Source organism: Arvicanthis niloticus, chromosome 19 (genome assembly GCF_011762505.2).
Source record: "Arvicanthis niloticus isolate mArvNil1 chromosome 19, mArvNil1.pat.X, whole genome shotgun sequence".
NCBI classification, from domain to species: domain Eukaryota; kingdom Metazoa; phylum Chordata; class Mammalia; order Rodentia; family Muridae; genus Arvicanthis; species Arvicanthis niloticus.
This window is the reverse complement of record NC_047676.1, coordinates 28,717,628-28,730,272: the sequence shown is the minus strand read 5'-3', so window position 1 is coordinate 28,730,272 and position 12,645 is coordinate 28,717,628. Positions and strand designations below refer to the sequence as shown.

Genomic DNA, 12,645 nt, shown 5'->3' with positions numbered 1-12,645 from the left:
TGAACTAAACAGACAGAAAATTCCACTTGAGAACTCGAACGGAGATAATTGAGATACTGACATGTAGCCATTGGCATATGTAGTGTGAGTCTTTGGTTTTATTCATTTATTTCACCAAGGAAGAAACATCAACAGATTAACTTGTAAACAGGGCCATAAAAGGAACGCAAGTGCCCAGGTGACGGTAGAAATGCATTTGAAGCTTTTACAGGGAAACCTTTTCCGTGAAAGGTAGCACACTGCCCTGGGCATGTCTATAAAAGATCTAAAATCACAATCCGTTTTCATAGCACTAGAAGTAGGAGCGTAAAGCAACATCTGTGTTCATGGCAAACCCGCGAGCCACGCGAGTCTTCACTGCTGTCTCCGTGTTTTGAAATTTAGGATTTTTTGAACAGACGAGGAGAGAATCCAGCTTTCATTCCAAACATTACAGCGTGTGGTTTCTGGTTTCTTTTAAAGTGCTCTTAGGTTATTCAAATACAAACTGCCCAAACCATTTTCTTTGCTGGAAATCATGGGCTTCCTCCTGCCGCAGTGCATGAATCCTAATCCCTAGTCTTTGGCGATGATCAGCCGCGCCTGCGGACGTGTGTATCTGGCAGAGACGGAGCCAGCGTGTGCGTCTGTGGGGGAGGTAGCTGCAACTCGCAGGCTTTCGGTAAATGCAAGGGTGAAAAAAAAAAGACTTACTAGTTTTGACTTTGAAATAAAATTGCAGGTTGAGGTCATTGATAGTAAGACCTGCAATGTATTTAATACATTACACTAGATTACAAGCTTGGAGGTGGTGGTGGGGGAGAGTAAGAGAGGAGAGTCCAGATTTTTTTTTTTTTAACTAATAGTTCTGATGTCCTTAATCCGTCAGTTCCCCTTAAAGTACACCAGTTCAATCTTGATTTTATTCTAGATCTCGAACCTCTTATCTCCTTCACCCACCCCCACCCCCACAACCTTGAACAACTGAATTTCAAACCCAGAGAGGACTGGGCTTGCATAGTTAGCACACGCTGGCTGCTCTCAGTCCTAATAGGACCTTACCTACCAATATGGCTAGCTTTACGCCGGCGCTCAGCGAACAGAAAAGTGGGACGCGAAACTGAGCCCCGCGGGCTGTGGGAGGCTGCGCTTACCTTTTCTGACTCTGTGCCTGGTGGAAGACACCCCAGGCTACGTCGAGGTGAATTCCCCAGCAGGTAGCTCGGAGTAACAGCTCAGCGAGCGGCGGGGCAGGCTGGCCCTGACAACATGCATGTGCTCCGAAACCGCCTCTTACTATCAGGCAACTTAAGAAAAGAGGCGGAGCCTGTGCTGGGGAAAGGGGGAGTGGGAAAATGGAAACAGCGGGGAGGGAGTGGGGGGGCGAGCTCCCTGGAATATTGATTAATCTTGGCACAACAGAAGCACGCTCTAATGGCTTTGTTTTGCTCCTTAGAGCACGTTTACGCTTTGTCAGTCCACTTTTATTAGAAATGCAAAATCAGGACCTAGAAGAATCGAAAACTAAAGCGCGCATACACATGGACTCTGGAAATCCGGATTGGAATGTTTGGAAGACTTCTCCAAGGCCACGTTTAATTACCTCACTTTATTTCAGGTTTCCTCCCCTTCAGGGGACGTCAGAGGGTGTTCTTTTGCCTGCTCATACAACTGTTGTAGCACCCCACCCCTTTAGCATTGGGGACATAACTGAAATTTCTTGGAAGGATCCTGAATACAATTAAGTATAGAGAGGAGAATGCCTACTGCCGCCCTCTCAACTTGTATAAAGTTACTCAAAACACAAGGTGAGACATGCCCCCGTGTTAGCAATTTAAAACTCCAATATAAGCAATCTGATTGGGCTTTTTTTTTTCCTGCGGACAGAAAAAGGTAAGAAACACAAAAAGATCAGGATCGCTGCCAAACTATAAAGTAAACTGTGCTTCAAGACCAAGAGTGCATATGCACACTCAGAATATCCAAAGGTAAGTTGCTATACAATTGCTTGGGTTTTAAAGGATGCTGGATGTTCCCCATCCCCCGTTTTCAGGAGTTAGAAAGTTCTCTTGGTTTTGAGACTATATCTGATACTTTCTTGGGCATTTTTATTTTTTTTTCTCTCTCTCTCTCTCTCTCTCTCTCTCTCTCTCTCTCTCTCTCTCTCTCTCTCTTTCCCTCCCCCTTCTTCTTTTCTGTTCTCTTTCTTTCTCACGTGTATGCGTCGTGTGTGTGTGTGTGTGTGTGTGTGTGTGTGTGTGTGTGTGTGTGTTTGGTTTTTAAGTTTTCAAGACAGGATTTCTCTGTGTAGCCCTGGCTGTTTGGGAACCAATTCTGTAGACCAGACTGGACTTGAACTCAAAGATTTACCTGCCCCTGCCTCCCTAGTGCTAGGACTAAAGGTGTGTGCCACCATACTAGCCTTTGCCACTTTTTTCCTTAAAAAAAAAAAAATGGACTGCACAAATAGACAACCTAAAAATTAAAAATAAATTGTTGAGAGTGAGTTACCCCTTCCTCCTCAAATCTAAATACTGGCTGAGGTGAAAGAAAATGGCTCACTAGAAACATGAAAACATACCCAAGATCACAGCCCACATTCTATTTGCTGGTTCCCTAAGACCCCCTAGCAAAGTCTGCTCAGTGTTTGTGTCTGTCATCCCACACCAAAATAGGCATGTTTGTTCCTCATTAGCAAATCCAGGGAACTATGTAAAAAAAATGTGCCCTGCCAGCCTTAATCGTTCATGTATGTGCTTTGGAAGAACTATTGGTTGGAAAGCAGTGGTTAGTTGTAAGAGTGCCTGACCTGTCAAATTAGCAGCAATTGTAACAGTTTCCTAACATAACACCGCTTTAACAAGCTAATGAAAATCCTTCAGTCTCTTGTCAGCCTCAGCCTTCGGCGATCATTTCTTTCCTCTGGTCCCTCAGATCCTTTAACATCTGCACTCCATTGCTTAACACTTAATGATATGCTGCCTTGGCCTGTGTCCTTCATTCTCAGATCATGTCAAGTCTGGGCTTCTCAACTAAATGATAAGTTCTTTGAGGACAAGAGTGTCTCCAGCCTAATAAACAGCGAGCATTGAGCAACTCTTAAGACTGGCTGATATCATCTAAGAGATCGGATCCTTTGATTACCACTTCCCGTGATAAACCAAAGCTCCTTGTTTCCTGTTGCTACCTTCCATGTGCATCTTAACCTGAGTCATGCCTTTGTCACTACTATGCTCTATTTGTTTTTTTCTGTATATGATTTGCATTTTAAGGGAACTCAAAAGAGAAACAGAACACTTTTAAGTGTAGTCTCAGTAACATTTAAATCAATAACATTTCTGCTTCACCTTGTCCATCTTCCAAATCCAGAAGCAGAAGAAGAGGGAGAAGAAGAGGAGAAGGAGAAGGAGAAGGAGAAGGAAGGAGAAGGAGAAGGAGAAGGAGAAGGAGAAGGAGAAGGAGAAGGAGAAAGAAGAGGGGGCCTGGAAATCCATTCTGATTAGCACAGAGGAGAGCCTGCCTGGTTTTTCTCCCTTCCCCCCACCCCTGCCCCTTTTTAAATTCCTAAAGTTTGGCTATTACCATTTTACTATTTCAATTTGTGCAAAAAAGCATAGGAGTCTGGTGTTCATAGAGAAAGGAAGTAATTCTCCCTTGAAAATTTTGTTGGCTGTAATAAAACCTAATGAGAAAATGAGATGCAACCAGTCTCAGTTCAGAGTTCATATGAACTGCAAGGTTTGGGGCTGGGCCAAATATTGGGAATTACTTCTTCTGATGTACTTAAAAAAAAAAAAAAAAAAAAACAAAAAAAAACAAAAAAAACCTATAAGTTATATCCTGGGGGCACCTGATTTGTTCTGGGTACTTTTCCCACTGCTCCCTCTATTTTATAAGGAGGACCACTGACTTTGAAATGATCTCCCCCCTCCCCCTTCATAGAAGCGCCAAATAAACGAAGAATCAAAACCATTATGAACCAAATGCTGTATTACATTTAAAGTACTTAAAATACTGGACGCGGAGTCACGAAGTCCTGGAAGCATTAGCATTGGAGTTGCAGAAGAAAGCAAAGTAACCCCCCAAACAAACACACACTCGAGGCAAATGCTGTTCCTTTTTGAGAAGAGTGGCCAACTTTTCTTTTGAGCATGCAAAGGCAACCTGGGAAAAACAGGACAATGAAGCAACAAAGCAATCCATCTACAAATGAGCCCCACCCCCGTTACCTGGTGGGCATCAGGAGTGACCATGACCATAAGTACTAAGACATCTACATGACTGTCAGACTGTAGAGCCCACAGTCCATCTGGAGGGAAATGGGAAGGACTTGACTTAACCTCCAGTTTGTAACTGTAGACCAGATAGAGCAGAAGAAGCATGGCTGAGGGTAGATGGTCTTTTATCTTCACACACACACACACACACACACACACACACACACACACACACACACACCAGAAATATCTGTACTGAACCCCCTGGGTTGTTGTGTTTTTAACTGACTGGATTTTATTTTAAAATCATACGAGGACTGAAAAAAAATGCAACTAGGTTAACTGTGGAGGTTAATAGGTTTATAGTGTTTGTTGGTTTATGTGTTCAGTCGACCAACAGGAAGTTATCATTGTGATTCAAATGTTGGTTTCTTTCATAACCACACATCCATAAAGATTACTCAGCGGAGCAGAGAGTGTTACGGGAATTCTGTGGGGAGTCCTATTAGCCAGTTTGCTAATGAGATTGAGAGCAAGATGAGGGTGGGAGCTATCTGGATTCCTGCTGGATGTGTAGTCACGGGACCCCACTGGAAGATTTAACGTGGGACACCGGTGGGTTGCATGGAGATTCCTCCTGGAAAAGAGGCAAGAGTGTCCCATAACATCACACTGAAGACTGTGAACTATGCCAGGTGTCTTGGCTTCTGCATGAAGTCCTGGTACTGAGGAGACTGAGGCAGGAGAATAGCCTAGAGCTTAAGACTATACTGGATACATAGAGAGTTCCAGGCTGACCTCTGCCAAAGAATAAGACCCAATCAATCTCAACCCCATCCTCCTTTTAGATAGGATGCAAAGCCACCCTTGAGTTAGGAAGCTGAAAAGAGAAACGTGACCAAAAGAAGGTTCATGATCATGAAAACTGGTACTCTCTTGAGGAAGCAGGAAGCTCACAACATCATGGCTTTGAAGGCATCAGTAACGAGAAGTCAGGGCCACTTCGTAGGGATGTGTTCTCCCCAGGCCATTTGGCCTGCCTGCCTCACTCTTCTGTATTATACTTGTGTCTCTGGCATAGTCTAATGGTTTGACCTCTTCCAGGCTTTCGGAAGAGGTCAGAGTAAAGGTAGGAAGGAGCGCAGAGAACCCCGACATAAGGGAGAAAATGAGAAAGAGGAGGAGTCCCTAAAAAAAGATATTCAAGTAGAAAGAAGTTACAAATTAAATTTCTTTTATTACAAATTAGCTAAGAATCGGGCTTAACCAGGGCTTTAAGACAACCCAGTGGATTCATTTCCTTGATACGAAAGCTCAAAGGGGTCGACTTTGTAGTACAGATTCCATCATTGCTATTAATATGACTTATAAAGTGCGTTTCCCCCAGTTGCTTAGCACAAGGCAGCTTTCTATAGCACTGAAGTCTTGGTTTACCGGGAAAGAGCATGAAATAGCCAATGTCAACCACAGCGGTAATTTTTAAAATAGGTTTTTTGTTATTTTTTTAAGCTATGTTAGTCGTTTTTGCTTTTGTTTTGTGTGCATGTGGGTGCTGTGGAGGTCAGAGGGCATCGGATCCCCTGGACTTGGAGTTATAGTCTGTGAGCCATCTGATGTGGGTGTTGTGAACCCAACTCTGATCCCCAGAAGGAACAGCAAATGCTCTTAACCACCGATCCATCCGTCTTGCCTTTTTTTGTTTGTTTGTTTGTTTGTTTGTTTTTTTGTTTTTTGTTTTTTTTTGTTTGTTTGTTTGTTTTCGAGACAGGGTTTCTCTGTGTAGTCCTGGTTGTCCTGGAACTCACTCTGTAGACCAGGCTGACCTCGAACTCAGAAATCCGCCTGCCTCTGCCTCCCGAGTGCTGGGTGCTGGGATTTAAGGCGTGGGCCACCACCGCCCGGCCCGTCTTGCCTTTTTATTAGTATTTTTATACACACCATCTGTGTTGCTTTGCAAAATGGCCCCATAGGCTCAGAGAGAGTGATACTATTAGTAGGTGTGGCCTTGTTGGAGAAAGTTGCCACGGGGGGGGGGTGGGGGTGGGGGTGGGGAGTGGGGGTGGGGGTGGGGAGTGGGAGGGTGCTTTGAGGTTTTAGATGCTCAGTGGCTCTTTCTTCCTGCTGTCTCCTGATCTAGATGTAGAACTCTTGGCTCCATCTCCATCACTGTGTCTGCCTGTGTGTCACCGTGCTTCCCGCCATTATCATAATGGACTGAACCTCGGAACCTGTAAGGCTGTCCCAATGAAGTGCTTTCTTTTTTAAGAGATGCTGTGCTCATGGCTTCTCTTCGCAGCAATAAAACTCTAAGACACCAACAAATTTGATCTTCATAAGAATTCTTTGAGGTATTTCCTGTTAATACTAGTCCTGTGGGCCCAGATGTTGAAAAGGAGATTTGTAGAGATTAAGGAATTTCCCCAGGATTATAGTGAAAAGAGGGGTTCTGCCTAAATAGTTCTTGAAACTCCAATTTCTAATCTTTTTCATCTCCTTCCAAAAGACATCTGCAGTAGCTTTTATTAAAGAGCGGATAGGAAAGTAGAGAAAACGAAAGTGAAAGTCCTTCACCTGTGTTTCTTTTCCGAAAGCCAACTCTAAGCCACACCCACCTCATCTCGGTCCCCAACCCGCAGGCTCTGCTGGGTAGCTGTCCCTCCCAAGGGCTCACTAGGCCCTTGGGTGTAAATTTCTAACTCATTACTACTCACTGTGCTTTAGTTCTCTCTCAGTCCATCCCTGAGTCTAACCCTCAAAGAAAGCTCATCAGTAAACATCAAACTTCAAGAAGGAAAAAAGCAAAGTCTTCCTCTCATAACCATCACCACATAAAACACACTCAAGCAGGCTGCTCTGGCTGTATGGGTGATGCATTTGGCTCAAGCCTCTCTCAGTTAACTCCTTCTCTTTCTGCCAAGTAGCCCCTAGTCTGTGGGTTAATTCTGCACATCAGTTTGGAAACAGAGACGAACAAGGAAGTCAATTCAGCATATGCCATAATTTTTCAGTGTCAAATTCTGGTTTAGAATTCGGGTCCCTTGACTCTTGGTCCCGATATGTTTTCAATCACAAAACTGCATGCTCTCTTTTCCGATTTTGAGTGTCATCCATAAAGTTAGATTGGACTAGATTATTTGTTGAGTCCCTTTTAACACTCCTATATCACATCGTGTTAATAATGGGCTTGCCATCTCCTCTTTGCTCTGTTTATTTAGGGACACACATTTTTATACAGGCTCAATGATTAATAACTTCTCATTAGGCTCAGCCGCAAATTAAACACAAACATAATACAGTCACCAGAGGATGCTTACTGAAAAGCAAGGGTTTCGTGAGGCACAGTGATGACATGAGTCTTTTATAACTGTTTGTGGGTATAGAATCATAATTACAGCAATCAAGACAGATACACATCTTTTGTAAGGGGGAGAAAGTAATTATAATTTAAAAGCACACAGCTCAAAGTTGCCATCACAAAAAAGACTATTATAGCAACTATTTCGCGTTTGGACATTTTTTTGGCAGGAGGTCTGAGCATTGTTTATTGTGAATCAGAAACAGGCACTGAGAAAATATGCAAATTTTTAAGCAACAGAAAATGCAGCTTTGAGCTGAGGAAGCAGGGGGATGGTAGAGACTGTCTGGGCCTTAATCACAAATCAACCTCAATGGCTGAAATAATTTTTGGTTGGATGCTGTTCCAGCAACCCGGGGTTAAGGTCAGAATAAAGTTAGTGTATGTGTTATTACATACATTTAAGATTTATGATGTGCTCCTGAGCAAAGTCCCTTCTTCTGCTAGCTGGTGCTAAACTGAAAGGTTAGGGAAGAAATGATGCTGTGGGTTAGCTACATAAGGGAAATATTGCCTTCATGAAACAGTTCACTTCTGGGTTCTTGAAGATGCAAAGGAGAGTTCTATCCAGCTGCCTTCATGAGACAGTTCACTTCCGAGTTATTGGCGATGCAGAGGAGAGGCCTATTCAGCTGCCTCCCCACCAAGAAAAGACAATATGTGTCTGAAGTAATGATCAGTCACTTATGTAATAGGAGAAATAGGCAGGAATAAAACAGAGATGTTTGAGAGAGACTGATTATGTTTCATGGCCTCGTAACCCAGTTAAATACCAGGATGCAGGCAAGAAATGACACGAAATAAAATTAGTTTGCCCAAAGTGAATGGCAGCACCAGGAACAGAATCGAAGTTTGTTAATCATTGTTAATATTAATCATTTTCAGAAAAGCATACTGTCCTATGATACCGGTTGCATTGTGTGCATGTCTGACATCATAGGATTTCTGGATGAGGCAGGAGTTTTCCATGTAATGCTATGAAGTTATGGTGCCCAATATGATAGCTACCAGTCACTTGGAACTTGATTTCGGCTGGTAGCTGAGATATTTCCTTTACGCGTAGAACACACTCTGGGTTTTGAAACACAGTCTTCCCCCAAATACACAGTGTCTCATTAACAACCACCTATATTGATTTTTATATTGTAATAATTCTGTTTTATTGTGATGGATTGAGCAGTAGCTCAATTCATTTCCATTCATTGCTGGATCAGTAGCTGCCAAGTGATGTGCAATCTCCTGGTAAGTCCTGCTAAAGCAAGAGTCCAGAAGAGCATTTCAGTAAAATTCACACCTGCATGAGGGTTGTGTCTTGTCCTCTTTCCAGAGACTTGTGACAGAAGTATAACGCCCAATCTCCACCCATCCTAAGGAATGAAGCTCTGGTTGTGTGGGGATATCAAGGGTCAGCAGACTAGCATAGCAGTCCAGGTTCCCAGGAAGAAAAATGCCCTTCACATTTAATGTGAACAGCAGGAAAAGGTTAACGGCACAGCTGCCCATGTGGGCATTCACCCTGGCAAGGTGGCTGTCACCAGGTAAAACTGGAGAAAGGTAGGAAAAGGCAATGGAGAACCAAGCCTGCCAAATAGGAAAGGAAAAAAGCCACTCTATGGAATAGAACGATCTTAAACACAATGCAAGTTGAGGTTAATCTCACACTTCCTTTGCTTCCGTTGGAATAACTAGTAGACACTTTAAGCTACATGCGAGACTCACATTCTATTTCTATTTGGTAGCTTGCCTACAGAATGATTACTCTTTACAGAGCTGTGTTAGATGGAGTTGGCAGGACTAGTGAGATTTCCTCTCCAGACCAATTTATTTAAAGTAGATTAGCACGTGGTAAGGATATTTTGGTTTCTGTACAGGGGTTTAATGTTAAGAATACTGTAATAACCATAAAAATATCGACCACTCATTACGTTTCTTCTATGCCAGGCACTGCGCCAAAGTCCTTCATATTTACCTCATTTGCTTGTCACAACAATCCCATCGTTAGGAAAGTTCTATTATTCCCACTTCAGCCATGAAGGAACTTGGATTCCTAGACTTAGCAACTGCTGAGGTTGGAAGCTGGTTGAACGTGTAGCCGGGACTTACCCCAAGCCTCTGAAAGCTCTGGAGCATGGTGCCTCACAATTTTACTTCATTGAGATAACATCCCCAGGGAAACTACTGTCCTCAGAGTCCTGAAAGTCCCCAAGACACCTGAAAGCAGTAGATGGAAGACTGGATGTAAGGGGGCTCAAAACATTTGCAGTCTTCAAGGATCTTAAAACACAGCAGGGAGAATAAAGCTGAAAGAGATAAAGGCAGAGGAAGAGCTGATGGTCGAGATTAACTAGTAAATTCCCGAGGGGAGGAGAGGGGGGGCACTATTGCACCAGAGGGCGGTACAGGTAAGAACCAAACTGCCCATTTCAAAAGCCCAGAAGAAAGGATTTTGAAAGATTTCTTTTCTTTTCCTTTTTTTTTTTTTACCAAAAAGAAACAATCCATGTTTGAGGAAATGAATATAGCTAACCCAATTTAAACGTTTTGCGATGTATAGAAGTATTACAGGACACCTAATTAACATACACAATGCTCTGTATTTTCATAAACAAGTTTGGTATAGTAAACGTTAGTTTATCAAAATAAAATTACCCAGGCAAGTAGGAGAGAGATTAATTCTAGTCATGGAAGGGGAAAAGGGGTTTTATAGAAAAGGCAGCATGTCAGAGGAGACTCAGTAGGTGGGAATGTTTTTCATAGTCAGGAACAGTGAGAAAAGGAATTTCCGATGAGGGGAAAATGTCAGGAGCAAGTCCTGGAACTCACGCTGTAGACCAGGCTGATCTCAAACTCAGAAATCCCGCCTCCCTCTGCCTCCCAAGTGTTGGGATTAAAGGTGTGAGCCACCACTGCCCCTCAAGAAGGCTTTTAAGGTGCTCTGTTTTTCTGTTTGCATATCTAAAGAAGAGAGAAAGGGTGTGTGATATATGGATGGGGTGGGAGAGGGGGAAAGAGACAAAGAGAGAGGTGTGGGGGAGAGAAAGAGAAACAGAGGGAAGGAGGGAGGGAGAGAGACAAAGAGAGGTGTGGGGGAGAGAGAGAAAGAGAAACAGGGAAGGAGGGAGGGAGAGAGACAGAAAGAGAGAGAGAGAGAGAGAGAGAGAGAGAGAGAGAGAGAGAGAGAGAGAAGAGAAGAGAAGAGGAGGGGAGGATTAGGTGGGGGGAGGGGAGACTATACTATGTATGAGAGTACAAGGAGGAAAGAAACAAATAAAGCAACTATACTTTATTTTCCCAGTAAGCAGTTGTAGCATTAGGGGTCAAGGGCAGGTTTGCACTGAGGTTTGCACACTGTAGAAAGCTCTAGTCTTTGCCCGGTATTTGCCACTACAGCAGCCAACGTCCAAGAACTGTCCAGCCTCAAGGAGGAACAAAGGAACAGTGTTAGACAGCAGATGGGGATACTTCAGCCCCGGACACCAGGATGTCTCCTGTCTTCCACCCCTTTCTATCCAGGCTTTGGTCAGAGCCTTGGTTTTTTGTTGTTTGTTTGTTTGTTTTGTTCTTTCCTGTTCCATTAGAAGAAGCCCTGTCTTGAGAATGGTAGACTTATCAAGGTGTAGCAATCACTAACATTTCAGACTCAGGCAGAAAAGACTACATCTAGAACAGTGTTTTTTGTTACCTTCGATGTGTTTTAGATCTAATACTTGATTTAAAATAAGCTCACCCCACATGTCCTGGACACATGAATACAGTCTCCCCTTTTAGAGAGATAGTTGCTTGGGCTTGTGTCTATTTGGATTTAAAGTTTTGGTTTTTTTGTTGTTGTTGTTTTTTTCCCCTTCTATCTGGTTTCAGATTCCTCCATGGCTCTTTCTCCTGCTTCTTTTCGAGAAATTTTAATGATTAAAAATAGTATCCTGTGGTCCTAGTCTGGGGCTTGCTCTTAACTTGTATGGATTGGAAGATGGAAAGAAGATCTGTAGAGGGCACTTCCCTACTGCTTGTCTTTTCCAGGCAAATTCCACTCCTTCCAGAACTGACTCTAACAAGAAACCATTCACCTAGGGGCATAGCGGTGGTGGTACTTGGGAGGCAGAGGCAAGAGGATTCCCACAAGTTCAAGGCCAGCATGGCCAGCTTAGCAAGTTTTAGGTTAACCAGGTCTGCAAACAAAACAAAACAAAACAAAACAAAACAACAAAAACAAACAAACAAAAAAAACCCACGATGCCATTTCCAAAATCTAAAAACAACAACAAAACCCACAGATAAACAGAATCCCAAACAATTACAAAAGTCAATCCTGCAGACCCGGAGCCGCCGTAAGCATTTCACGTAGCCGCTTAGGAACAGAAAACCAAACCAAACCCCGTCACAGATCTTCAAGTCCTCAGTGTGTGACACTCTAGCTGGACAGAATTCATTGCCTCTGCATTGGACAATGGATATAAAGAAGACATTCTAACGGTGAAGTTGAGGTTTGAGGCCCGGCTTGAACCGAAAATGAACAGAAGCAGAGAGCTTGGATTGCGGGCGTCCCTGTTTTGGGTCCTCTTACATCTCCAGATGGAGCCGTCCAGGTGGCAATGACATTCTAGAGAGACTTGGTACTCTACATCTGGGACTTGTCACTCGCATGGAATTTGAAGTTCTGCGTAGATGTGCCAAGAAAGCACGAGAATGTCTGGCATTTGAGACAGTTTATAAATGGAAAGACCAGGAAGTGAAATGGAGTTATTGCGTGTGCAAGTTTACCAGGAAACTACAAAAACTGGGATAATACCCTGTTGGATCTCTGTTATTCGGCTTCACTTTGAGGCCAAATTGTCTTAAGCATTTATTGGCTCTGAAAGAATGATATCAAAGCATTTCTGGCCTGAGCAACACGGGGGAATCCAGTCTGATGGATTCGGGAAGACAGAGAGCCGGTTATGCCAGGTGTGGCCAGGAAGTTCAAACAAGGCAATCAAACAGGGAAGTTGGGTAGACTGTAGTCAGAGAAAAAAGAATTCAGGGGAGAGGCTTGGTTAGAGATTAGATTTGGGTTATCAGCATATCCATAGAGGTTTAATGGAATGCAAACGTTGCCAA

The 12,645-nt window shown here is 43.3% G+C and overlaps 1 protein-coding gene and 1 long non-coding RNA gene across 2 annotated transcripts in view; one reads left to right on the top strand and one right to left on the bottom strand.

The window, feature by feature from the left end:
- Positions 1-1,287, bottom strand: part of Slc1a3 (solute carrier family 1 member 3) — a 73,518-nt gene extending 72,231 nt beyond the window's left edge. Inside the window, exon 1 of the mRNA XM_034523395.2 lies at positions 1,134-1,287. The gene's annotated coding sequence lies outside the window, so the exon portion shown is untranslated. The remainder of the gene's footprint in view (positions 1-1,133) is intronic.
- Positions 444-3,783, top strand: LOC143435051 (uncharacterized). The gene is made up of 3 exons (XR_013105020.1): positions 444-661; positions 911-1,967; positions 3,349-3,783. It is a non-coding gene; the product is annotated as an uncharacterized LOC143435051 (long non-coding RNA).
- Positions 3,784-12,645: the final 8,862 nt, after the last annotated feature.